Consider the following 24,328-nt stretch of genomic DNA (forward strand, 5'->3'; position numbering starts at 1 on the left):
TCTCCAATTCCTTTCCTTCTCTCTCCCTCTCCTTCACACCCCCTCCTTTTCCTTTCCATTTCGCCCCCCCCCCTTTTTCCTTTCCCTCTCTCTCCTTCACCCCCTCCCCTTTTCCTTACCTTCTCTCCTTCACCCCCCCCCTTTTCCCTTCCCTCTCTCCCTTTCTTCACCCCCCCCTTTCCCTTCCCTCTCTCCCCTTCTCCTTCACACCCCCCCCCCTTTTTCTTTCCTTCTCTCCCCTTTTCCTTCACACCCCCCCTTTACTTCTTTTCTTCTCTTCCCTTCTCCTTCACACCCCTCCTTTCCTTCTCCCCCCTCTCCTTCACCCCCCTTTTCCTTTCCTTCTCTCCCCTCCTTCACACCCCCCTATTCCTTTCCTTCTCCTCCAACCCCCATCTCCTTCCTCTTCACCCCTCTCCAATTCCTTTCCTTTCTCTCTCCCTCTCCTTCACACCCCCCCTCCCTTTCCTTTCCTTTTCACCCCCTCTCCTCCCCCCCCTTTTTCCTTTCCCTCTATCTCCTTCACCCCCTCCCCTTTTCCTTACCTTCTCTCCTTCACCCCCCCCTTTTCCTTTCCCTCTCTCCCCTTCTCATTCACCCCCCCCCCCCTTTTTCTTTCCTTCTCTCCCCTTCTCATTCACACTCCTCCTTTTACTTTTCTTCTCTTCCCTTCTCCTTCACACACCATCTCCCCTTTTCCTTTGCTTCTCTGTCCTTCTCCATCACACCCCCACCCTTTTCCTTTCGTCCCCCCCCCTCTCCTTCACCCCCCTTTTCCTTTCCTTCTCTCCCCTTCTCTTTCACACCCCCCTTTTCCTTTCCTTCTCCCCCCTTCAACTTCACACACCCCCCTTTTTCTTTCCTTCTCCCCCTTTTCCTTTACACCCCCTTTTTCCTTTCCTTCACACACACAGTCTTTTTCCTTTCCTCCTCTGCCCTTCTCCTTCACACCCACCATTTTCCTATCCTTCTCCCCCCTTTCTCCTTCACACCCCTCTTTTCCTTTCCTTCTCCTTCACACACACACCCTTTTACTTTCCTTCTCTCCCCTTCTCCTTCACACCCCCCCCTTTTCCTTTCCTCCCCCCCTTCTCTCCTTCCATGTTTCTCTCCCCATCTTTCTCTTTTACTTTTTTCTTTTTCTCTCCCTCCATCTCTCTCTCCCTTCCTCTCCTTCTCCCTGTCTTTCCATTTCCCTCCATTCACCTTACTCTCTCACTCCTCACTCCCTCCATCTCTTGTTCTTTCTCTCTCTCTCTCTCTCTCTCTCTCTCTCTCTCTCTCTCTCTCTCTCTCTCCACCTATCTCTCCTCTCCTCCTCCAACCCCCATCTCCTTCCTCTTCACCCCTCTCCAATTCCTTTCCTTCTCTCTCCCTCTCCTTCACACCCCCTCCTTTTCCTTTCCTTTTCACCCCCTCTCTTCCCCCCTTTTTCCTTTCCCTCTCTCTCCTTCACCCTCTCCCCTTTTCCTTACCTTCTCTCCTTCACCTCCCCCTTTCACCTCCCCCTTTCCTTCTCTCCACTTCTCCTTCACCCCCCCTTTTCCTTTGCTTCTCTCCCCTTCTCCTTCACACCTCCCCCCCCTTTTCCTTTGCTTCTCTCCCCTTCTCCTTCACACCCCCTTTTCCTTTGCTTCTCTCCCCTTCTCCTTCACACCCCCCTTTTCCTTTCCTTCTCCCTCCCTTTCCTTCACCCCCCTTTTCCTTTCCTTCTTTCCCCTTCTTCACCCCCCCCTTTTCCTTTCATTCTTCTCCAACCCCCATCTCCTTCCTCTTCACCCCTCTCCAATTCCTTTCATTCTCTCTCCCTCTCCTTCCTCCCCCCCCCCCTTTTCCTTTCCTTCTCTCCCCTTCTCCTTCACTCCCCCTTTTACTTTGCTTCTCTCCCCTTCTCCTTCACACCCCTCCTTTCCTTCTCCCCCCCCTCTCCTTCACCACCCTTTTCCTTTCCTTCTCTCCCCTTCTTCAACACCCCCCTATTCCTTTCTTTTTCCTCCAACCCCCATCTCCTTCCTCTTCACCCCTCTCCAATTCCTTTCCTTCTCTCTCCATCTCCTTCGCAGCCCCCCCTCCTTTACCTTTCCTTTTCACCCCCTCTCCTCCCCCCTTTTTCCTTTCCCTCTCTCTCCTTCACCCCCTCCCCCTTTTCCTTTCCCTCTCTCTCCTTCACCCCCTCCCCTTTTCCTTACCTTCTCATCCTTCACCCCCCCTTTTCCTTTCCCTCTCTCCCCTTCTCCTTTACAAACCCCCCCCCCTTTTTCTTTCCTTCTCTCCCCTTTTCCTTCACCCCCCCCCCCCCTTTTACTTTCCTTCTCTTCCCTTCTCCTTCACACACCACCTCCCCTTTTCCTTTGCTTCTCTGTCCTTCTCCTTCACACCCTCCCTTTTCCTTTCCTTCTCTCCCCCTCTCCTCCACCCCCCCTTTTTCTTTCCTTCTCCCCCCTTCTACTTCACACACCTCCCTTTTCCTTTCCTTCTCCCCCTTTTCCTTCACACCCCCCTTTTCCTTTCCTTCACACACACACACACACTTTTTCCTTTCCCTCTTTCATCTTCTTCTTCACACACACCCCACTTTTTCTTTCCTTCTCTCCCCTTTCTCCTTCACACCCCCCCCCCTTTTCCTTTCCTTCTCCTTCACACACCTCCTCCTTTTGCTTTCCTTCTCCCCCTTCTCCTTCATAACCCCCCTTTTCCTTTGCTTCTCTCCCCTTCTCTTTCACACCCCTCTTTTCCTTTCCTTCTCCCCCTTCTACTTCACACCCCCCCTTTTCCTTTCCTTCTTCCCCTTTTCCTTCACACCCCCCCTTTTCCTTTCCTTCACACACACACCCTTTTTCCTTTCCCTCTTTCCCCTTCTCCTTCACACACACCCCCTTTTTTCTTTCCTTCTATCCCCTTCTCCTTCTCCTTCACCCCCACCCCTTTTCTTTCCTTCTCTCCCCCTTTTCCTTCACACCCCCCCTTTTCCTTTCCTTCACACACACACCCTTTTTCCTTTCCCTCTTTCCCCTTCTCATTCACACACACACCCTTTTTCCTTTCCTTCTCTCCCCTTTCTCCTTCACCCCCCCCCCCCTTTTTCCTTTGCTTATCTCCCCTTCTCCTTCACACCCCTTCTTTCCTTCTCCCCCCCTCTCCTTCACCGCCCTTTTCCTTTCCTTCTCTCCCCTACTTCACACCCCCCTATTCCTTTCCTTCTCCTCCAACCCCCATCTCCTTCCTCTTTACCCCTCTCCAATTTCTTTCCTTCTTTCTCCCTCTCCTTCACACCCCCTCCTTTTCCTTTCATTTTCACCCCCTCTCCTCCCCCCTTTTTCCTTTCCCTCTCTCTCCTTCACCCCCTCCCCTTTTCCTTACCTTCTCTCCTTCACACCCCCCCTTTTACATTCCTTCTCTTCCCTTCTCCTTCACACACCACCTCCCCCTTTTCCTTTGCTTCATTGTCCTTCTCCTTCACACCCTCCCTTTTCCTTTCCTTCTCTCCCCCTCTCCTCCACCCCCCTTTTCCTTTCCTTCTCTCCCATTCTCTTTCACCAGCCCCTTTTCCTTTCCTTCTCCCCCCTTCTACCTTACACACCCCCCCTTTTCCTTTCCTTCTCCCCCTTTTCCTTCACACCCCCCTTTTCCTTTCCTTCACACACACACCCTTTTTCCTTTCCCTATTTCCCCTTCTCCTTCACACCCCACCCCCTTTTCCTTTCCTTCTGCTTCACACACCTCCTCCTTTTGCTTTCCTTCTCCCCCTTCTCCTTCACAACCCCCCTTTTCCTTTGCTTCTCTCCCCTTCTGCTTCACGCCCCCCTTTTCCTTTCGTTCTCTCCCCCTTTCCTTCACCCCCCCTTTTCCTTTCGTTCTCTCCCCCTCTCCTTCACCCCCCCCCCTTTTCCTTTCCTTCTCTCCCCTTCTCTTCCTCACACCTCTTTTCCTTTCCTTCTCCCCCTTCTACTTCACACCCCCCCCTTTTCCTTTCCTTCTTCCCCTTTTCCTTCACACTCCCCTTTTCCTTTCCTTCACACACACCCCCTTTTTCCTTTCCTTTTTCCCCCTTCTCCTTCACACACACCCCCTTTTTTCTTTCCTTCTCTCCCCTTCTCCTTCACCCCCACCCCTTTTCTTTCCTTCTCTCCCCTTCTCCTTCACACTCCCTCTTTTCCTATCCTTCTCATCCTCTTCTCCTTCACACCACCCCTTTCCCTTTCCTTCTCCCCTTTCTCCTTCACACCCCCCCTTTTCCTTTCCTTCTCTCCCCTTCTTCACACCCCCCCTTTTCCTTCCATTCTCCTCCAACCCCCATCTCCTGCCTCTTCACCCCTCTCCAATTCCTTTCCTTCTCTCCTCCCTCTCCTTCACCCCCCTTCCTTTTCCTTTCCTTTTCACCCCCTCTCCTCTCCCCTTTTTCCTTTCCCTCTCTCTCCTTCACCCCTCCCCCTTCCTTACCTTCTCTCCTTCACCCCCCCTTTTACTTTCCCTCTCTCCCCTTCTCCTTCACACCCCGCCCCCTTTACTTTCCTTCTCTTCCCTTCTCCTTCACACACCACCTTCCCCTTTTCCTTTGCTTCTCTCCCCCTCTCCTTCACCCCCCCCCCCCCTTTTCCTTTCATTCTCCTTCACACACCCCCCTTTTGCTTTCCTTCTCTCCCCTTCTCCTTCACGCACCCCCTTTTTCCTTCTTTCCCCCTTTTCCTCCACCCTTCTCTCCCTCCATCTATCTCTCCCTTCCTTTTCCTCTCCCTGTCTTTCCATTTCCCTCCATTCACCTCACTCTCTACTCCTCACTCCATCCATCTCTTTATCTTTCACTCTCTCTTTCTCTCTATTCATCTATCTCTCCCCTCCTCTCCATCTCTCTCTTCCTTCACCCCTCTCTCTCCCTCTCCTTCTCCCTGTTTTTCTCTTTCTCTCCATTCATCTCTCCTCCCCTCTCTCTCTCTCTCTCTCTCTCTCTCTCTTTCTCTCTCCCTCCTCCCGGCCTTTCTTTCTCCATTCATCTCTGTATCTCTCTCCCCATCTCTATAACTTCCTCTCCTTCTCCCTGTCTTCCTCATTCTCTCCATTCACCTCTCCCTCTTCTCCATCTCTCTCTCTCCATGTCTCTCCCTTCCTCCCCTTCTCCCTGCCTTTCTCTTTCTCTCTACCTGTCTCTCTTTCCCTCTCTTACTCCCTCAATCTCTTGATCTCTCCATTCACCTATATCTCTCTCCTCTCTCTCTCTCCACCATCTCTTCTCCTGTCTTTCTTTTTCTCTCCATCCACTTCTCTATCTCTCCCTAAACCCCCTCCCCCTTCCTCTCCTCCTCCCTGTCTTTCTCTTTCTCTCCATTCAGCTTACTCTCTCTGCTTCTTTTCTTACTCTCTTCCTCCATGCCTGTTTTTCTTCCTCTCCTGTTTTCCTCATTCTCTCCATTCACCTCTCTCTCTCCCTCCATGTCTCTCCCCTCCCTCTCCTTCTCCCTGTCTTCTTCGTTCTCTCCATTCACGTCTCTCTCCTCCTATCTCCTTCTCTCTTTCTTCCTCTCATTCTCCTCCTCTCCTTCTCCTCCCTCCATCTCTTTCTCCCTCCCTTCCTTTCCTTCTCCCTGTCTTCCTCATTCTCTCCATTCACCTCTCTCTCCAGCTCTCTTTCTTCCTCTCTCTCCCTTCCTCTCCTTCTTGTTTTCCTCATTCTCTTCATTAAACTCTCTCTCTCCTCCTCTCTCCATCTCTCTCTTCCTCCATGTCCTTCTCCCTGTCTTGCTCGTCCCTTGCAATCACCTCTCTCTCTCCTCCTTTCTCCATTTCTCTCCCTCCCTCCACCTCTCTCTCTCCCCTCCTCTCCTTCTCCCTGACTTCCTCGTTCTCTCCATTCACCCCTCTCTCCTCCTTTCTCCATCTCTCTCTCTTGCCCCATGTCTCTCTCCCTGTCTCTCTATTCACCTCTCTCTCTCCTCCTCTCTCCATCTCTCTCTCTCTCCTGTCCTGTCCTTCTTCCTGACTTCAATGGGATTCATGATGATATGTTCTTAAATTCTGAAGTTGTTCAATGTGTTTTATAGAACCAATTATCCCCCTGATGATGACCGTCCATAGGGTGAAACGCGGCGGGAATTTTATACCTTCTACAGTCCGGATATGTAACAATGTATACATTTTCATGTAAATTTGCCAATCCTATATTGTGGAATATCTATTGTACTATTTGGCCAGTCCATATGTTATAATTTAAATTGAATCACAATATGATATTTGCCTTTTGTTCAAATAAATGCATCTATTGGTTATTCATTCCAGACAATTCTTGATCATAAGATATTGCTGTCCAAAGCCCCATTGGGGAAACTGTCCTTTTTTGCTACTATATTGCTTCGGGGTGCGCAGCGCATACATCTCTCTTATATGTGTTTTTCCCTATATTACTGAATTTTGGGTGGTTAAACACCCCCTCTCCCCTATGACACATGAAAGATACGACAGGAGCCTTGTGTTGTTCATAAAGCCCCTTTAACACTTGCATGTCCAAAATTCTCTAATTATGATAAACATTTTGGGGGTGACAAACTGTTAACCTCTTGTTGAGGAAACATCCCTCAAAACGGGGGAATAGATCGTAACTATATCTTCCCCCACCCTATGCATCAGGATAAATCTATCCCAGATTCCTGTATTGCAGTAGATCACATATTTAACTAATATCTGTTCTGAAATTATATATGCTAAGACTTGGGGTCATTGAACTATCACATAGCTCCTCCATAACTGAAAATCTTTATTACCTTAGAAACAGTGTTATTGAATTTATTGTGCATCCAACAGCATCATATATACATTATAGATTATGGCCGTTGTGGAACATGGTGGGCCTCGGCCGCCCCTGTCGGCCTCACGGGGATGGATCCTGGCCCTCTTGTTGGCTTCCTGGCAGGGTGAGTGTGGGGGAGATGCAGTTTATTCCGCGTTCTCCTCCCCATGCTCTGGTTGACGGATGAGTGATTTCCCTCGTCCATCGATGTGAGGTTCACCCTGCCGGCGGCGTCCCTTGATCACCACCGGATTAGCGGGGTGTGCATGTGCGAGCTTCCTCGGCGTGCGCACGCGCCGCGTCGTCTCGCGGTTTGCAGCGGAGATGATGGCATTAGCCGGGGCATCTGCCTTCCGGGACGCCGAGAGAGCCACACGTGGGCCGCTCATCCAGCCGGCCGGACGCCATCACTCTGGGGAGAGGGAGTTGGCACCTGTACTCACTCACCTAATTGCCTACCCTAGGCATATATCCATGACTGGCTGCCTGTGAGTCTAACCATGACTCCGCACGACCAGAATGGATGGCACTGCATATATTCTCCTTGGTTCCAAGTCTCGACCTCTCTTGCTTCATTGCAGTTTGGTTTATTTAACTACAACTTCCCATACTATACCAGCCACATTGAGGTACAAGGTAAACTATAATACTAGATTTATATTCTTATTTTCTTATATTTGGTTTTGGTCCCTCACACACTTTTTTGATTGTTGGATGGTCTATTTTTTGATTTGCTTTCTCTTTCATTCCAACATCCGTTGCCTGACACATATACATATTTTTTCACTATGGTGTGGCACTTCAGCCAGCACTCAGCTGGCCATTCATTTTATTTTACTTAATCACCGAAGGGTTTCTTTTTTTTCCCAGCACATCATAGCACTTCTCCCCCACTCACTTCCACACACCATATATTTCAAACAACCCCACAACTATATTATAATTTCTTTTATTCCATTACGGTTTAGCCACATTATATCGAATCAATTACGTTTATGAGACTTTAGGATACCCGATGAATACATACTGACCAGTATGATTGCAGTTAGCCTATACACCCTATGTTTATAGCCCAATTGATACTCTTGCCAATGTTCTGAGCGTCAATCTACCCAATTTCTTATATTTAATTCATTATGACTGATTGGGAGTTTGTTGCAGGGGCAGACTCTCCCCTTCCCCTGGAGGGTGTTAGCAGTGTTGCTCCTTGTAAGCCCCTCGGGCTGGATCCATGAGCTCTGGGGAGGCAGGGGCGAATATGGGGCCCTCTGGATCAATCAACGGCTTCTAACAGTTCTGGCCATGGGATTATTCCCTCCACTCTCTAGCGGTAAATATATTGCCATTTTAGTCCTACAATGGGATTCATGATGATATGTTCATAAATTATGAAGTTGTTCAATGTGTTTTATAGAACCAATTATCCCCCTGATGATGACCATCCATAGGTTGAAACGCGCCGGGGATTTTATATCTATCTCCAGCTCTCTTCTTCTTGTTTTCCTCATTCTCTCCATTAACCTCTCTCTCTCCTCCTCTCTCCATCTCTCTCTTCCTCCATGTCCTTCTCCCTGTCTTCCTTGTCCCTTGCAATCACCTCTCTCTCTCCTCCTTTCTCCATTTCTCTCCCTCCCTCCACCTCTCTCTCTCTCTCTCTCCCCTCCTTCTCCCTGACTTCCTTGTTCTCTCTATACACCCCTGTCTCCTCCTTTCTCCATCTCTCTCTCTTGCCCCATGTCTCTCTCCCTTCCTCTCCTTCTCCCTGTCTATCCATTCACCTCTCTCTCTCCTCCTCTCTCTATCTCTCTCTCTCTCCCGTCCTCTCCTTCTCCCTGACTTCCCCGTTCTCTCCATTCAGCTCTCTCCTCCTTTCTCCATCTCTCTCTCTCGCTCTCCCTCCATGTCTCTCTCCCTTACTCTCCTTCTCCCTGTCTTCCTTGTTCCCTCCATTCACCTCTCTCTCTCCTCCTCTTTCCATCTCTCTCTCTCCCGCCATGTCTCTCTCCCTTCCTCTCCTTCTCCCTGTCTTCCTTGTTCCTTCCATTCACCTCTCTCTCCTCCTCTCTCCATCTTTCCCTCCCTTCCCCTCCTTCTACCTGTCTTCCTCGTTCTCTCCATTCACCTCTCTCTCCTCCTTTCTCCCCCCATCTCTCTCTGTCCCTCCATGTCTCTCTCCCTTCCTCTCCTACTCCCTGTCTTTCTTGTTCCCTCCATTCACCTCACTCTATCTCTCTCCCCCTTTCTCTCCTTCTCCCTGTCTTCCTCATTCTCTCCATTCACCTCTCTCTCCTCCTTTCTCCCTCCATCTCCATATCTCTCACCCTTCCTCTCCTTCTCCCTGTCTTCCTTGTTCCCTCCATTCACCTCTCTCTCCTCTTCTCTCCCTCCATGTCTCTCTCCCTTCCTCTCCTTCTCCCTATCTTCCATTGACCACTCGCTCTCTCTCTCTCTTCTCCCTCCATTGCTCTCTCTCCCTCCCTGTCTTCCTCGTTCCCTCCATTCACCTCTCTCTCTCCTCGTCTCTCCATCTCTCTCTCCCCCTCCATGTCTCTCACCCTTCCTCTCCTTCTCCCTGTCTTCCTTGTTCCCTACATTCACCTCTCTCTCCTCTTCTCTCCCTCCATCTCTCTTTCTCCCTCTGTCTCTCTCCCTTCCTCTCCTTCTCCCTATCTTCCATTGACCTCTCGCTCTCTCTCTCTCGCGCTCTCTCTCTCTCTTCTCCCTCCATTGCTCTCTCTCCCTCCCTGTCTTCCTCGTTCCCTCCATTCACCTCTCTCTCTCCTCCTCTCTCCATCGCTCTCTCTCCCTCCATGTCTCTCTCCCCCTCAATGTCTCTCTCCTTTCCTCTCCTTCTCCCCGTCTTCCTCGTTCCCTCCATTCACCTCTCTCTCTCCTCCTCTCTCCATCTCTCTCTCCCCCTCAATGTCTCTCTCCTTTCCTCTCCTTCTCCCTGTCTTCCTCGTTCCCTCCATTCACCTCTCTCTCTCCTCCTCTCTCCATCGCTCTCTCTCCCTCCATGTCTCTCTCCCCCTCAATGTCTCTCTCCTTTCCTCTCCTTCTCCCTGTCTTCCTTGTTCCCTCCATTCACATTTCTCTCCTCCTCTCTCCATCTCTCTCTCCCCCTCAATGTCTCTCTCCTTTCCTCTCCTTCTCCCTGTCTTCCTCGTTCCCTCCATTCACATCTCTCTCTCTACAAACATGACACAAGGTGTTCTAATCTCTCCAGGCCTCCAGTCTCTGGACCCAGCAGATATCAGTCTGTTCCTTCATTCAGTACATTGGCTTCCTTCCTGCCCTCCAGATGACCGCTAAACTCCTAATCCCCATCAATAGAACCCTGGGACGTGGAGCTGCCGATCAATCAGGTGTGATATAGCCGCTGAATGGGTCATGGATCTTTCCGCGGACACAGCCGGTGAAAGCCTCTGCCTGCTGAGATAAAGTGCGAGGGATTGAGTCCGATGAAACTTTCAAAGTGAAAATCCAAGACGTGCGGAATAGGCTTTGGTTGGGCATGCGTCTGACCTCGTCTATGGGGACAGATCTGAGCGATCGCCTTCAGAGTCCTCTGTTCTCAGCCTGTTATCTCTCTTCACTTCTGATGTCTCCATGTTGGTTGGATTGACGTTATCAGTAAAGAAGAAGAAATGGTATCTAATGCAATATTGTTTGCCGATTCTTACCTGATCTGTCTGGTAGATACTGATATAGGCCATGTCGGTGACCTTCCTTGGTGGGAGAGTCTGGCTCTGCTATGATACCCAGCGCTTCGCAAAACCTGGAAACCTTATTGGAGGGACGGCCTTCCTTCCACATCAGTACTGAGCTGTGCCAGAAAAATTCAAACTAAGATTTTTTTCATAGTTATTGTAACATTGATTATCTCTATCACAACTACAATGTATCAGATTAAAACATATTACTCTTTCAACTACATTCAGGCCCAGATTGATCTTCCCCAACAGCTGAGATGATGCCATCAGTCTGTAGCAAACAGAAGAAAGCATTTCCCAGTCTCTTCTGAGATGATGCCATCAGTCTGCTGCAGGCAGAAGGAAGCATTTCCTCAGTCTCTTTTGAGATGATGCAATCAGTCTGCTGCAGGCAGAAGGAAGCATTTCCTCAGTCTCTTTCGAGATGATGCCATCAGTGGCTGCTAACTAGCTGTGTTGCATTCTGGGAGTCATAGTCCTTGCTCAAGCTCGCGGTGGATGGAGAAAAACTGAGAGCAGCGCAACCAGGAAACTACAACAGTGATCAGTCTGCATTGATGCACGCTGGTGAGGCTGAGCTGATGGGCACTGGTGAGGCTTAATTGATGGGCACTGATCAGGCTTAATTGATGGACACTGGTAAGGTTGCATTGATGGGCACTGATCAGGCCGCATTGATGGGCACTGGTGAGGCCGCATTAATGGGCACTGGTGAGGCCGCATAATGGGCACTGATCAGGCTTAACTGATGGACACTGGTAAGGTTGCATTGAAGGACACTGGTAAGGTTGCATTGATGGGCACTGATCAGGCTGCATTGATGGGCACTGATCAGGCCGCATTGATGGGCACTGATCAGGCTGCATTGATGGGCACTGATCAGGCCGCATTGATGGGCACTGGTGAGGCTGCATTGATGAGCACTGATCAGGCTTAACTGATGGACACTGGTAAGGTTGCATTGATGGGCACTGATCAGGCTGCATTGATAGACACTGGTGAGGCTGCATTGATAGACACTGGTGAGGCTGCATTGATGGGCACTGGTGAGGCTGCATTGGATGGGCACTGATCAGGCTGCACTGATGGGCACTGGTGATGCATTGATGGAATCTGATAAGGCTGCATTGATGGGCACTGGTGAGGCTGCACTGATGGGAACTGATGAGGCTGCATTGACGGGCACTGATGAGGCTAAACTGATGGGCACTTGTGAAGTTGCATTGATGGGCACTGATCAGGCTGTATTGATGGGCACTGATGAGCCTGCACTGATGGGCACTGGTGATGCATTGATGGGCACTGGTGAGGCTGCACTGATGGGAACTGGTGACGCTGCATTGATGGGCACTGATAAGGCTGTATTGATGGGCACTGATATGAGGTGGAGCTGATGGGCACTGGTGAGTATAATACACTGTTCAAATATGCTTTAAAATACATGGTTTACCCTTTTATGAACAAGAAAATAATGAGTTTTGCTGTTGGGCTGGTATGAAATTATTTACAGGGCTGGTTTTTATCCCCAGTCTGGCCCTGACTGTTTCCCTCTGAAGCTGCGCCAATGCTGCTAAGTAAATGTACGGCAACGCCATATGAATACAGCGCTGCTATGTGACTACAGCGCCAACCTACAACTACAATGGGCCACTTGACTGCCCCCCAGGCCTAGACCTGCCAGCCCTCCCCTGGTCAGATGAGACCAAAATTGACTTTAGCATTAACTCGACTCGCTGTGTTTGGAGGAAGAAAAATGCTAACTATGACCCTAAGAACACCATCCCTACAGTCAAGCACGGAGGTGGAAACGTTATGCTTTGGGGCTGTTTCTCTGCTAAGGGTACAGACTGACTTTGTTGCATTGAGGGGCCAATGGATGGGGCCATGTATTGTAAAATCTTGGATAAGAACCTTCTTCCCTCAGCCAGAACACTGAAGAATCGTCATGGATGGGTCTTCCAGCATGACAATGACCCAAAACATACCGCCAAGGCAACAAAGAAGTAGCTCAAGAAGAAGCACGTTAAGGTCATGGAGTGGCCTAGCCAGTCTCCAGACCTTAATCCTATAGAAAATTTATGGAGGGAGCTGAAACTTCAAGTTGCCAAGAGACCTTCAGGATTTGGAGAAGATCTGTAAAGAAGAGTGGACCAAAAATCCCACCTGAGATGTCTGCAAGCCTGGTCACCAACTACAAGAAACGTCTGACCTCTGTGCTTGCCAACAAGGGTTTCTCCACCAAGTACTAAGTCATGTTTTCCTTGGGGATCAAATACTTATTTTACTCATTGAACTGCAACTCCATTTATAACATTTGTATCATGGGGTTTTTTTTTCTGGATTTTTGGTTGATATTCTGTCTCTACTAACCCCTTCCCGACCGGCGCACGCCGATGTACGTCGGGAGAATGGCACGGCTGGGCAAATGGACTTACAGGTACGTCCATTTGAATTCCCCGCCGTGCCATTGCGTGCGTGCGTGCGTGCGTGCGCCGGCCGAGAGCTCCGTGAGTCGGGTCGCGGGTCCCGCGGACTCGATCGCCGCGGGGATACCCGCGATCGCCTCACAGAGAGTACGAACGGGGAGATGCTGATGTAAACAGCATCTCCCCGTTCTGTCTAGTGACAAGTGTCACTGATCTCTGCTCCCTGTCATCGGGAGCAGAGATCAGTGATGTGTCACACACAGCCCATCCCCCCTACAGTTAGAACACATCCCTAGTACTGACTTAACCCCTCCCCACCCCCTAGTGGTTAACCCTTTCACTGCCGGTGTCATTTACACAGGAATCGGTGCATTTTTAATCGCACTGATCATTGTATAAATGACAATGGTCCCAAAAATGTGTCAAAAATGTCCAACATGTCTGCCATAACGTCGCAGTCACAATAAAAATCACTGATCGCCGCCATTACTAGTAAAAAAAAATTATTAATAAAAATGCCATAAAACTATCCCCTATTTTGTAAACACTATAACTTTTGCACAAACCAATCAATAAAAGCTTATTGCGATTTTTTTTTAACCAAAAATATGTAGAAGAATACGATCGGCCTAAACTGAGGAAAAAAAAATGTTTTTTTATATATTTTTTGGGGGATATTTATTTTAGCAAAATGTAAAAAATAATGCGTTTTTTTCAAAATAGTCGCTCTTATTTTGTTTATAGCGCAAAAAATAAAAATCGCAGAGGTGATCAAATACCACCAAAAGAAAGCTCTATTTGTGGGGAAAAAAGGACGTCAATTTTGTTTGAGAGCCACGTCGCACGACCGCGCAATTGTCCGTTAAAGCGACGCAGTGCCGAATCAAAAAAAAGTGCTCTGGTCAGGAAGGGGGTAAAATCTTCCGGGGCTGAAGCGGTTATATAAAATACACCTATGATAAAAATGATAGACCCTTCATTTCTTTGTAATTTGGCAAACTTACACAATTTTTCTGGGGATCAAATAATTAGATTCCCCCACTGTATACATATATAAAAAAACTTTTTTCAAAAACAAAGCGTGGCGTTTGACCGCTAAATTTTTTGCGTGCGGCCATGTGCAGCCACCTTCAATTCTTCAAAGGGACAATTCCTTTCACTCCCGCCACTAAACACGATGCCTGTGACTCACTGTGCGGGCACGGTGCCCCGCCGGAGCCAGAGGGGATATGTTCTCTGGCGTCCCTCATTGGGGATGACAGAGCAGTCTGTTCCCAGCAGAAGACATGCTGTTCCCGCTGCGGGCAGCAGCTGGTGGCGGCCGCTGGGCCATCCTCCAACCTCAACGAGGAGCTTTGTGCTGCATTTTGATGGAGGAACATGTGTGCAGCAGGGCCCCCCCCCTTCCCCGTTATCTGTTCCTGCCGATTGCCCCACATTCGATTAGCAGGTGAGAAAACTAATCGCATTCCCTCGGATCTTTGCGCCAATCTGGGATTTGTCCACCTTTATCCGAAAAAAACAACAACAAAATGTGACAAAATTGAAAACGTGAATAATTAAAAGTGCAGTGCTATAGAAGTATATACCATATGTAACCAGTATATGTGTGTGTGTATATATATATATATATATATGTTTTGTAGTGACAAACTAACTTCATGTAGACTGGTGCAACAAACAGGGGCGGTGCGTCCATAAAGGGCGCAGGAGCGCCGCCCCCTCTCTCCTAGCACCGCTCTATCACCATAGACAGATTCATGCATGGCATGAATCTATCTATGGTCGCCGCTGGCACCCCCTATTCAGGTGTCCGGCCCCTTTTCGGGCACCTGAATTACAGCGGCGGGGGTATTTTTTGGAAGCACCTAATTAGAGCCGTAGGCTCTAATAGGCGCCCAAAAAGGTGAACAGCGGGGCGCAATGCTGTGCGTTCGCTGTTCACATAGATTCCCCTTTAGAGCAGGCCAGGGTAGGTCCCCCATAGATCCCCCTTTAAAGCAGGTCAGGGCAGGGTCCCCCATAGATCCCCCATTAGAGCAGGCCAGGCCAGGGTCCCCCATAGATCCCCCTCTAGAGCAGGCCAGGGTCATCGGACACTCACCTATCCCACGGTCCAGCAATGCGGATGAGCGAAGCCCACTCCTCTCCCCCTCCTCTCTGTGGCGCCGGCATTGTCACTGTGGGCGCAAAGCTGTGGCTTCACAGCCGGGCACGCACTGCGCACTGTGACTGGCCGGGCAATCATCTGGGACCTGTGACGTGTCCCAGATGATTGCCGAGAGGGAGGGGGGAGAGGTGATCTTCCTTCCGGGGCTACTTTTCCCCAGGAGGAAGTGGGAGCTGGGTGCCTCTAAAAAGAGGGTACCCGCTCCCCCCCAAAAAAAAGACATGCCAAATGTGGCTGGTCAGGGGGTCACCTGCACTTAAAGCGGAAGTTCCATTTTTGGGTGGAACTCCGCTTTAAGTGGGCGGTGCCGGCTGGATCTACGAGCCCGAGCCATCGCATCGGAGGTGAGAGAGGGACAGTGAATCAGAGAGCAGCAGACTCAAAAAGAAAAAGTCACCGATTCCAGGGGGAGGGGGCACTTGCCCCACCTTGCGGACACCTCTGTAGTTTTCTGTAGAGGGTGGAGCCTGCTGGGTCCCTCCCACAACTTTGCTCTCTTCCCTTGTGCAGGGTGACTGGATCTGTCTCCGCCCCTTCCTGTAGTTTTCTGTAGTAGGTGGAGCTTGCTGTGCCCCTCCCACAGCTCTGCTCTCTCTCCTTGTGCAGAATAATTGGTCTTGTCTCCACCCCCTTCTGTAGTTTTCTGTAGTAGGTGGAGCTTGCTGGGCCCCTCCCACAGCTCTGCTCTCCCCCGTGTGCATGGTAAATAGTCTTGTCTTTGCCCCTTCTGTAGTTTTCTGTAGTAGGTGGAGCTTGCTGGGTCCCTCCCACAGCTCTGCTCTCCCCCCTTGTGCGGGGTGACTGGTCTTGTCCCCGCCCCCTGTAGTTTTCTGTAGTAGGTGGAGCTTGCTGGGCCCCTCCCGTAGCTCTGCTCTCCCTCCGTGTGCATGATGACTGGTCTTGTCTCCGCCCCTCCTGTCATTTTTTTGTAGTGGGTGGAGCCTGCTGGGCCCCTCACACAGATCTACTCTCTCTCCTTGTGCAGGGTGACTGGTCTTGTCTCTGCCCCCCTCCTGTAGTTTTCTGTAGTGGGTGGAGCCTGCTGGGCACCTCCCACAGCTCTGATCTCTCTCTTTGTGCAGGGTGACGGGTCTTGTCTCCGCCCCCCCTCCTGTAGATTGTTTGTAGTGGGTGGAGCCTGCTGGGTCCTTCCCACAGCTCTGCTCTCATCTTGTGCAGGGTGACTGATCTTGTCTCCACCCCCTCCTGTAGTTTTCTGTATTAGGTGGGGCCTGTTGGGTCCCTCCCACAGCTCTGCTCTTTCCTTGTGTAGGGTAGCTGGTCTGGTCTCCACCCCTTTCTTGTAGTAGGTGGAGCCTGCAGGGCCCCTCCCATAGCTCTGCTTTCCCTTTGTGTGCATGATGACTGGTCTTGTCTCCGCCCCCTCTTGTAGTTTTCTGTAATGGGTGGGGCCTGCTAGGTCCCTCCCACGGCTCTGCTCTCTCCTTGTGCAGGGAGACTGGTCTTATCATCGCCCCCCCCCCCCCGTAGTTTTCTGTGGTGTACAGCACAGTGGTGATGTAACTTCTACTTTTACAAGGTAATATCTGGACTTGCAAAGGCATGCAAAATGGATTTCAATGAAAGTTTTTGTGCTTGGAGTTCCACTTTAAAAAAAAAAAGTTTTTTTGGGGGTCTTTGTGTCTCCAACAGTCGCTGAGATGCAATAAAAATTCAAACCCCCCTTCATTATAATCACCTGGTGCCCTGACAGTGTTCTAATGAGGAAAGCAGCAGGGTCTGCATCCCTTTAGAAGTATTTGGGAGTATCTCACCAAAACTGAAGTTCCTATTTCAGGGGATGCCCTAAAATCTGACTTGTATCTTAGTGCAGACTTCTGGGAAAATCGGTGAGCCATTCACACGGGCAGGAAATAACATTTTTGGGGTTTGCTCCGTACACCAATGGTATACAGAACACCTCCAGGTGGCGATAAAGCATTGAATTCTACAGAAAATTACAGAGGCAGCCGATTGAAAAAGGGAAGGTCAATTTTAATATCTTTAAACTACAATTGTGTAGCATCTGCATAATAATATATATATATATATATATATATATATATATATATATATATATATATATATATATATATATATATATATATATATACACATATACATATAGATATAGATATATCTATCTATCTATCTATATATATATAGATCTATATATAGATCTATATATTGTTTTCTTTTTTTTTTTTTGCCAAAGTGGCGTTACCCTTTAAGATTTGCTCAGTCAACCAGACCGCCTTTTCACGCGGCGGTAACTCTTCCCTGCAATTATCACCGTCCAAATAAGTAACAAAAGTAACAAAATTGCGCCATTAAATTTCCTGAGTTCCTTTGAGAAATAGCAGGTGGCGAGGAATGGCGGAAATCACAGGCGCTGGCGAGAGAACGAGGCGTATTTCCGCACAATCTCTCCCTTTATGTCAGAGTATAATTAGTGCTCCACTAATGATCCAGAGAGCGTCCCCTCCCTCAGCAATTAATAATTTATCAATTAATATAAGCCGCAAAATCGATTAGTTTTGCCGCAGAAAATGAAAATGATATTAGATGAATACATTATATCGTGAATTATTCATGGTGGATAATTCAGGCAAAGGAAGGGGAACGGGGAAGGGGGGGATGGAAGAACTTTACTTTGTTCAGAGACGACTTGCTTATATTTAGTGGAGGGAGAGATGGAGAGGACGGGGCAGCGGATGAGAGATCACATGACCGGTATATTTGTATTTTTAATCCTGCAAGGAAAAGACTTCCTGTCACCAGGTGACAACTTTCACTGTACTGTATCTATGGAGGAGAAGCGTTGTCACCCCAGGACAGGAAGTGTGTTAGAATTAACACTTCTATCCTCTCCTTTCTTTTCTTCTCTCCTTACTCCTCTCTACCCCTCCCATTTATTTTCTCCTCTCTTCTTCTTTTCTTCTCTCCTCTCCATTCTCCTCTCTCCTCTCTTTTCTCCTCTCTCTTTCTCTCCTCCCCTTTCTTCTTCTCTTCTCTCCTCTCAATTCTCCTCTCTCTTTTTCTTCTCTCCTCTCTTTTCCCCTCTCATCCTCTCCTTTCTCCTCTCCTCTTTTTTCTCCCCTCTCCTCCCCTTTCTTCTTCTCTTCTCTCCTCTCAATTCCTCTCTCTCTTTTTCTTCTCTCCTCTCTTTTCTCCTCTCATCCTCTTCTTTCACCTCTCCTCTTTTTTCTCTCCTCTCCTCCCTTTTCTTCCTTGTTCTCCTCTCCTTTCTTTTCTCCTATCCTCGTTTTTTCTCTTTTCTTCTCTCCTCTCCATTCTCCTCTCTCCCTTTCTCCTCTCCCTTTCTCCTCCCCATTCTCCTCTCTCCTCACCCTTTCTCCTCTCCATTCTCCTCTCTCTTCTCCCTTTCTCCTCTCCCTTTCTCCTCCTCATTCTCCTCTCTCCTCACCCTTTCTCCTCTACATTCTCCTCTCCCTTTCTCCTCTCCATTCTCCTCTCTCCTCACCTTTTCTCCTCTCCATTCTCCTCTCTCCTCATCCTTTCTCCTCTCCATTCGCCTTTCTCCTCATCCTTTTTCCTCTCCCTTCTCCTCTATCATCACCCTTTCTCCTCTCTTCTCCTTTCTCCACTCCATTCCACACCTTTCTTCCCTTCTCTCCTCTTCTCTCCTCTCCACTCCTCCCTTTTCTTCTCTCCTCTTCTCATCTCTCTCCTCTGCTCTTCTCTCTTTTCTCCTCTTTTCTCCTCTTCTCTCCTCTCCTCTCCTCTTCTCTTCTCTCTTCTCCATTTCTCTCCTCTCTTCTCCATTTCTCTCCTCTGTCCTCTCCTCTCCTCCCCTTTCTTCTCTCTCTTCTCTTCTTCTCTCCTCTCCCCTTTCTCCTCTCCTCTTCTCTATCCTCTCCTCTCCTTTCTTCTCTCCTCTCTTCTTCATAATAGGGGGACGTGTTTTGAAGTTCTTGAAAAAAGTTGGGAGGAAGGACGGAGAGTGCAGGTCATCAGCACATTGGATTTCTGGCAGGATCAGCATATTTTGCACTTATTGAACGGATATAGCAAAAAATGTTCTCTCCTTTTTTCTTCTCTCTCTTCTCTCCTCTCCTCTCTATTCTCCTCTTCTCTCCTCCCCTTTCTTCTCTCCTCTCTCTTCTCCTCTCCTCTATCCTCCTCTCTCCACTCCTCCCCTTTCTTCTCTCCTCTTCTCTTCTCCTCTTCTCTTCTCTATCCTCTCCACTCCTCCCCTTTCTTCTCCTCTTCTCTCCTCTATCCTCTCCACTCCTCCCCTTTCTTCTCTTCTCTCCTCTCTCTTCTCCTCTCCTCTATCCTCTTCTCTCCACTCCTCCCCTTTCTCTTCTCCTCTTCTCTTGTTCTCTTCTCTCCTCTATCCTCTCCTCTCCACTCCTCCCCTTTCTCTTCTCCTCTTCTCTTGTCCTCTTCTCTCCTCTATCCTCTCCACTCCTCCCCTTTCTTCTCTCCTCTTCTCTCTCTTCTGATTGCTGCCCCCCTGAAAAGAATTGCTATGGAAAGGGTAAATGACAGGCGGCTCAGAGACTTGAATGTTGTTTCGCACTACCCCCCAAATGTGACATGGGGCATCATTTTTGCTGCAGCAAAGCCTCATGGCCGCGGCGTGTGTACCGCTCCCTCCAGCCGCCATGTAAGTAAAGTGAGCGGTTGGAGGGGGGGGGGGGGATTTGGGGTACCGCCCACTTTAAACTTACATGCCAGCTGTGGGGAGCGGTAAAATTCATGAAGGTCTCATTTACACTTGCAGCTGTGATTGCCACCCCTGTGAAAATCGATTCACCGTAGAAGAGGCAGTAGATGGGTGGCTTGCAGGCGATACGTCTGTTTTAACCCTTACAAAAAGCAGCACCGCATCGCGACAGTGCGCATTACTGACTGTTGCGGGGCGGTTGCGGTGCAGTCCTGCTTACTTTGCGGCCGCGGCACAAACTAATATATCACAATTGGCATGCGGCAACCCATTCAAGTAATTGGGGGAGCAAATGCTCTCCAATCATGTGCAATGCATGCGGTTGCAGTGCGATTCTGAATCAAAAATGGGGTTAAAACAGGTGGTGAGGAGGCGTCACCATTGGCTCCTCACCTCCGTTAATTGTCTCTAAAAAGTGATCCAAACGCAGATCGCTTTTCAGACGCACGTCTAAGCCTAGCTTGATAGCAGAAGTGTAACTCCTCAGAGCCTTGGGTCCTTCCCATTGATCCAGGGGCCCAATGCGGGTCACAGTGAAAAAGAAAAGTTCCTGTGCTACTCTTCTGCGACTTTGGTGTGATTTGAATGCCGTAGAGTGCAATGTTCAGTGGTGGATCATGGGTCTTTTTTGGGGGGGAGCGCAGCAAACAACCACCCCCCGGTTGGTTAGCGGCACTTTCCCAATCTAGGTTGCCGGCTCCTACGCGCAGCGGCCATGTTGCGGGCTCCTATGGGTGGATTGCAGGCTCCTACAGGCGGTGGGCAGGTTGCGGGCTCCTACGGGCGGTGGGCAGGTTGCAGGCTCCTACGGGCGGTGGGCAGGCTCATACAGGCGGTGGGCAGGTTGCGGGCTCCTACTGGCGGCGGGCAGGTTGCGGGTTCCTACAGGCGGCGGGCAGGTTGCGGGTTCCTACAGGCGGCGGGCAGGTTGCGGCCTCCTACGGGCGGCGGGCAGGTTGCGGGCTCCTACGGGCAGTGGGCAGGTTGCGGGCTCCTACGGGCGGCGGGCAGGTTGCGGGCTCCTACGGGCGGCAGGCAGGTTGCGGGCTCCTACGGGCGGCGGGCAGGTTGCGGGCTCCTACAGGCGGCGGGCAGGTTGCGGGCCCCTATGGGCGGTGGGCAGCTTGCGGGCTCCTATGAGCGGCAGGCAGGTTGCAGGCTCCTACAGGTGGCGGGCAGCTTGCGGGCTCCTATGGGTGGCTGGCAAGTTGTGGGCTCATATGGGCAGCAGCTCCTGTGTCCTCTCTCCATCACGGCAGTGTCCAATAGGATCACCTGTCCTTTCAGCCAATCAGATGATGGATCTCAAGACTCGCTTCCTGATTGATCTCACACAACTGGGTGGTCTCGGGGCGCAGTGCTCTGCATCCCGAGCCCACCCTTTTTTGAAGACTATTTGAGCCTCTGGCTCTAATCACATGCTTCAAAAAAACACACCCCTCCCCCATTGGAATGCATGATCCGGCACCCTCTGTGTAGATCAGGGGGGCAGACACATGGATGGGGGGGCAGCACCCGTGCGCCCCTAGTGGACAATCCACCACTGGCAATGTTAAATCACAAGCGTTGCAAGAAAGTCACAAGAAAATCGCAAGCTAGTTGCAAAGAAATCGCAGGCAAGTCACAGTGAACCGAGCCTTACTGTCACATGTTTTGCAAATTGCAGCTGACCCCTTCCTGCCATCTTGTGGCCCCCCTCCCCAACAGTGGCGGAATGCCAGGTCTCAATGCTACCTTTGCGACCCTGGTAGTTCCATCATTCATGGTTAGGCTTACATATACTTTAAATACCTCTACGCAATATGGCGGCGGTTTACTGAGATGCCATCGCTGGCGCACACTGGCACTCCTGTAATACGGCACGGCTGTGACTGTTGGTAAAACGCCAATCCTCCACCTTTTTGACGGCATTTGCAGTAGTAGGGGGGGTGCCGTACTAATATTCTACAGCGCGCCACCTAAGGTGTGCGCCACGTCTCATTGTTCCACTTCTATAGTGAGATTGATCGTGCTGGTTTATCGCTATTGTGCGGTTTACGCAACAGTAAAAAAAATTGCCTGCTTAACGAGCGTGCGCTTTATTCAAAAAAGGACACATAATAGCGATTTTGAAATAAGCGCAGGATGGGGGGAAAGGCTTGGCTCCGTAGATAATAGTCTTCATTCCTTAAAAGGGACAAAGCACGGAGACAAAGGAGGATGAGGCGGCAAGTACCTGTGTCTGCACGCGGGCAGCTGACCCGCATTGTACGGCGCAGTTGGCACGCCGTCGTTGGCTTCAAAGGGAGCCCGGCTAATTACCCGGCTTACAGCAGCTGTCTGGCTCATGTGCCACACGGGGACATCAAGGTCTTCCAACAACACAAGAGGCCACTTGTTGGCGTCGCAGGCAAAGCTGACCTCCTCTAGAGGCGGGAGCTGGCCTTTGAAGTGCTGTTTGGAAGCGCAGCGGAAAATCTATACAACGCAATCAGCATAATGACAGGTTTAACGCCATCAACAAGACTGAAGGAGTCAGAAAAAAAATTGAAACAAATTGCATAATGCAGTAGAAGAGTTAACATTGTCGTACGGTGAAGCTCAGATGCTCAATGTTGTATTGACATTGGTTCTATGCAAGCAGACATTTTAGGCTGAGGAAAGGTTGACTTGTACTGTCTTTAAAGGGTCACTCCACACAAAGCTGAGTCAGAAATAAAATAGGGAGATTTTACAGGTACCCTTAACTTAAAGGTAACCCTTAACCTCTACCAAATATCTAGTGTTGACCCTTAAAACCCAATGAACATCTAAACCTACCCCTTAAACTTAACCTAATTCATAAATCTAACCTTACACTTATTCTTAAACCTAAACCTTAAACTCATCCTAACCCTTAACCTAATTAATAAACCTATCCCCTAATCCTCCCCTAATTCATAAACCTAGCCCCTGATCCTCCCCTAATTCATAAATCTAGCCCCTAACCTTAACTCAATTCATAAACCTAACCCTTAAACCTAGTACACACGGATCAAATGTCGGACGGCATTGGCTAGTTCAACAGAAACTGGCCCGACATTTGACCCGTTTGTACCGCAGCCGGTCCGACGGCCGGCTTCTGTCGCTGGGACAAGACCGAAAAAGGTCTGCTGATAGGCTCCCGCTGACCTGAGTGTGCCCCCCCCCGTCCCCCCGTCAGCACACAATAACACAATAGGTTAGTACATTGGCTCCTCCCGAGCTGTTGGGTCTTTTTCGTTCAGCCCTGTACTACTAGAGTATACTAGGCTTTAATCTAGTTCATAAACTTAATCCCTACCTATTTCATAAACGTATCCATTTACACCAGTGGTCTCCAAACTGTGGCCCAGGGGGACAGATGTGGCCTTTGCTTGCTTTTATCCAGCCCTTGGGGCAATATTTATTCTTGTGACACCAAAAATGGGGCATAGATCCCCCACTGACACCAACAAAGGGGCACAATTCCTCCTAATGATACCAACAATGGGGCACAGTTCCTCCCAATGACACCAACGATGGGGCCCAATTCCTCTCACTGACACCAAAGATGGGGCATTGTTTACTCCCACTGATGCTGGGTCATTTTTCTACTTACAGTGGCCACAGTCCGGCCCCCCTCAAGTCTGAAGGACAGTAGACTGGCCCTAATTCATAAACCTAACCCTAACTTATTTCCTAAATCCAATCCTAATTCATAAATTTCAACTTTACCCTAATTCATCAACCTATCCCTTAACCTTAACCCAATTCCTAAACCCAACCCTTACCCCAATTCATAAATCTAATCCTAAAATTTGCCCTAATTCATAAACCTAACCCTTAATCTCAACAAATCCTTTAACCCAACAACTCACAAACCTAACCCCCTAATCTTACCCTAATTCATAAACCTAAACTCTATATTATTTCATAAACCCAACCCTTATCCTAGTTCATAAACTTAACCTTTAACCTTAACCTACCTCATAAACCTAACCCTTAACCTAATTCCTAAATGTATTGCTTTACAGCAACCTAATTGATAACCCTAGCCCCCAACCTTAATCTAATTCCTAAACCCAATCCTTTACCCTTACTTATAAACCGAACCCTTAACCTTAACCTAATTCACAAACCTAACCCTTATCCTTAACTTAATTCCTAAACCCAACCCTTAACCTTATCCTAATTCATAAATCTAAGCCTTAAACTAAATTTATCCCTTAACCCAATTCATAAACCTAACCACTAATCCTACCCTAATTGATAAACCTAAACCTTAACCTCAACTTAATTCAGAAACCTAAGCCTTAACCTAGTTCATAACTTTAACCTAACTCATTTACCTAACCCTTAACCTAATTCAGAAACTTTTCACTTTACACCAATCTAATTCATAAACCTAACCCTTAAACTTAACCTAATTCATTAATTGAACCCATAATTTAATTCATAAACATAACCCTTAACCGTACCCTAGTTCCTAAACCCAACCCTTTACCTTACCCTAATTCCTAAACCCAACCCTTAACCTTAACCTAATTCATAAACCTAACCCTTTACTGT

Source organism: Aquarana catesbeiana, linkage group LG13 (genome assembly GCF_042186555.1).
Source record: "Aquarana catesbeiana isolate 2022-GZ linkage group LG13, ASM4218655v1, whole genome shotgun sequence".
Lineage (NCBI taxonomy): Eukaryota > Metazoa > Chordata > Amphibia > Anura > Ranidae > Aquarana > Aquarana catesbeiana.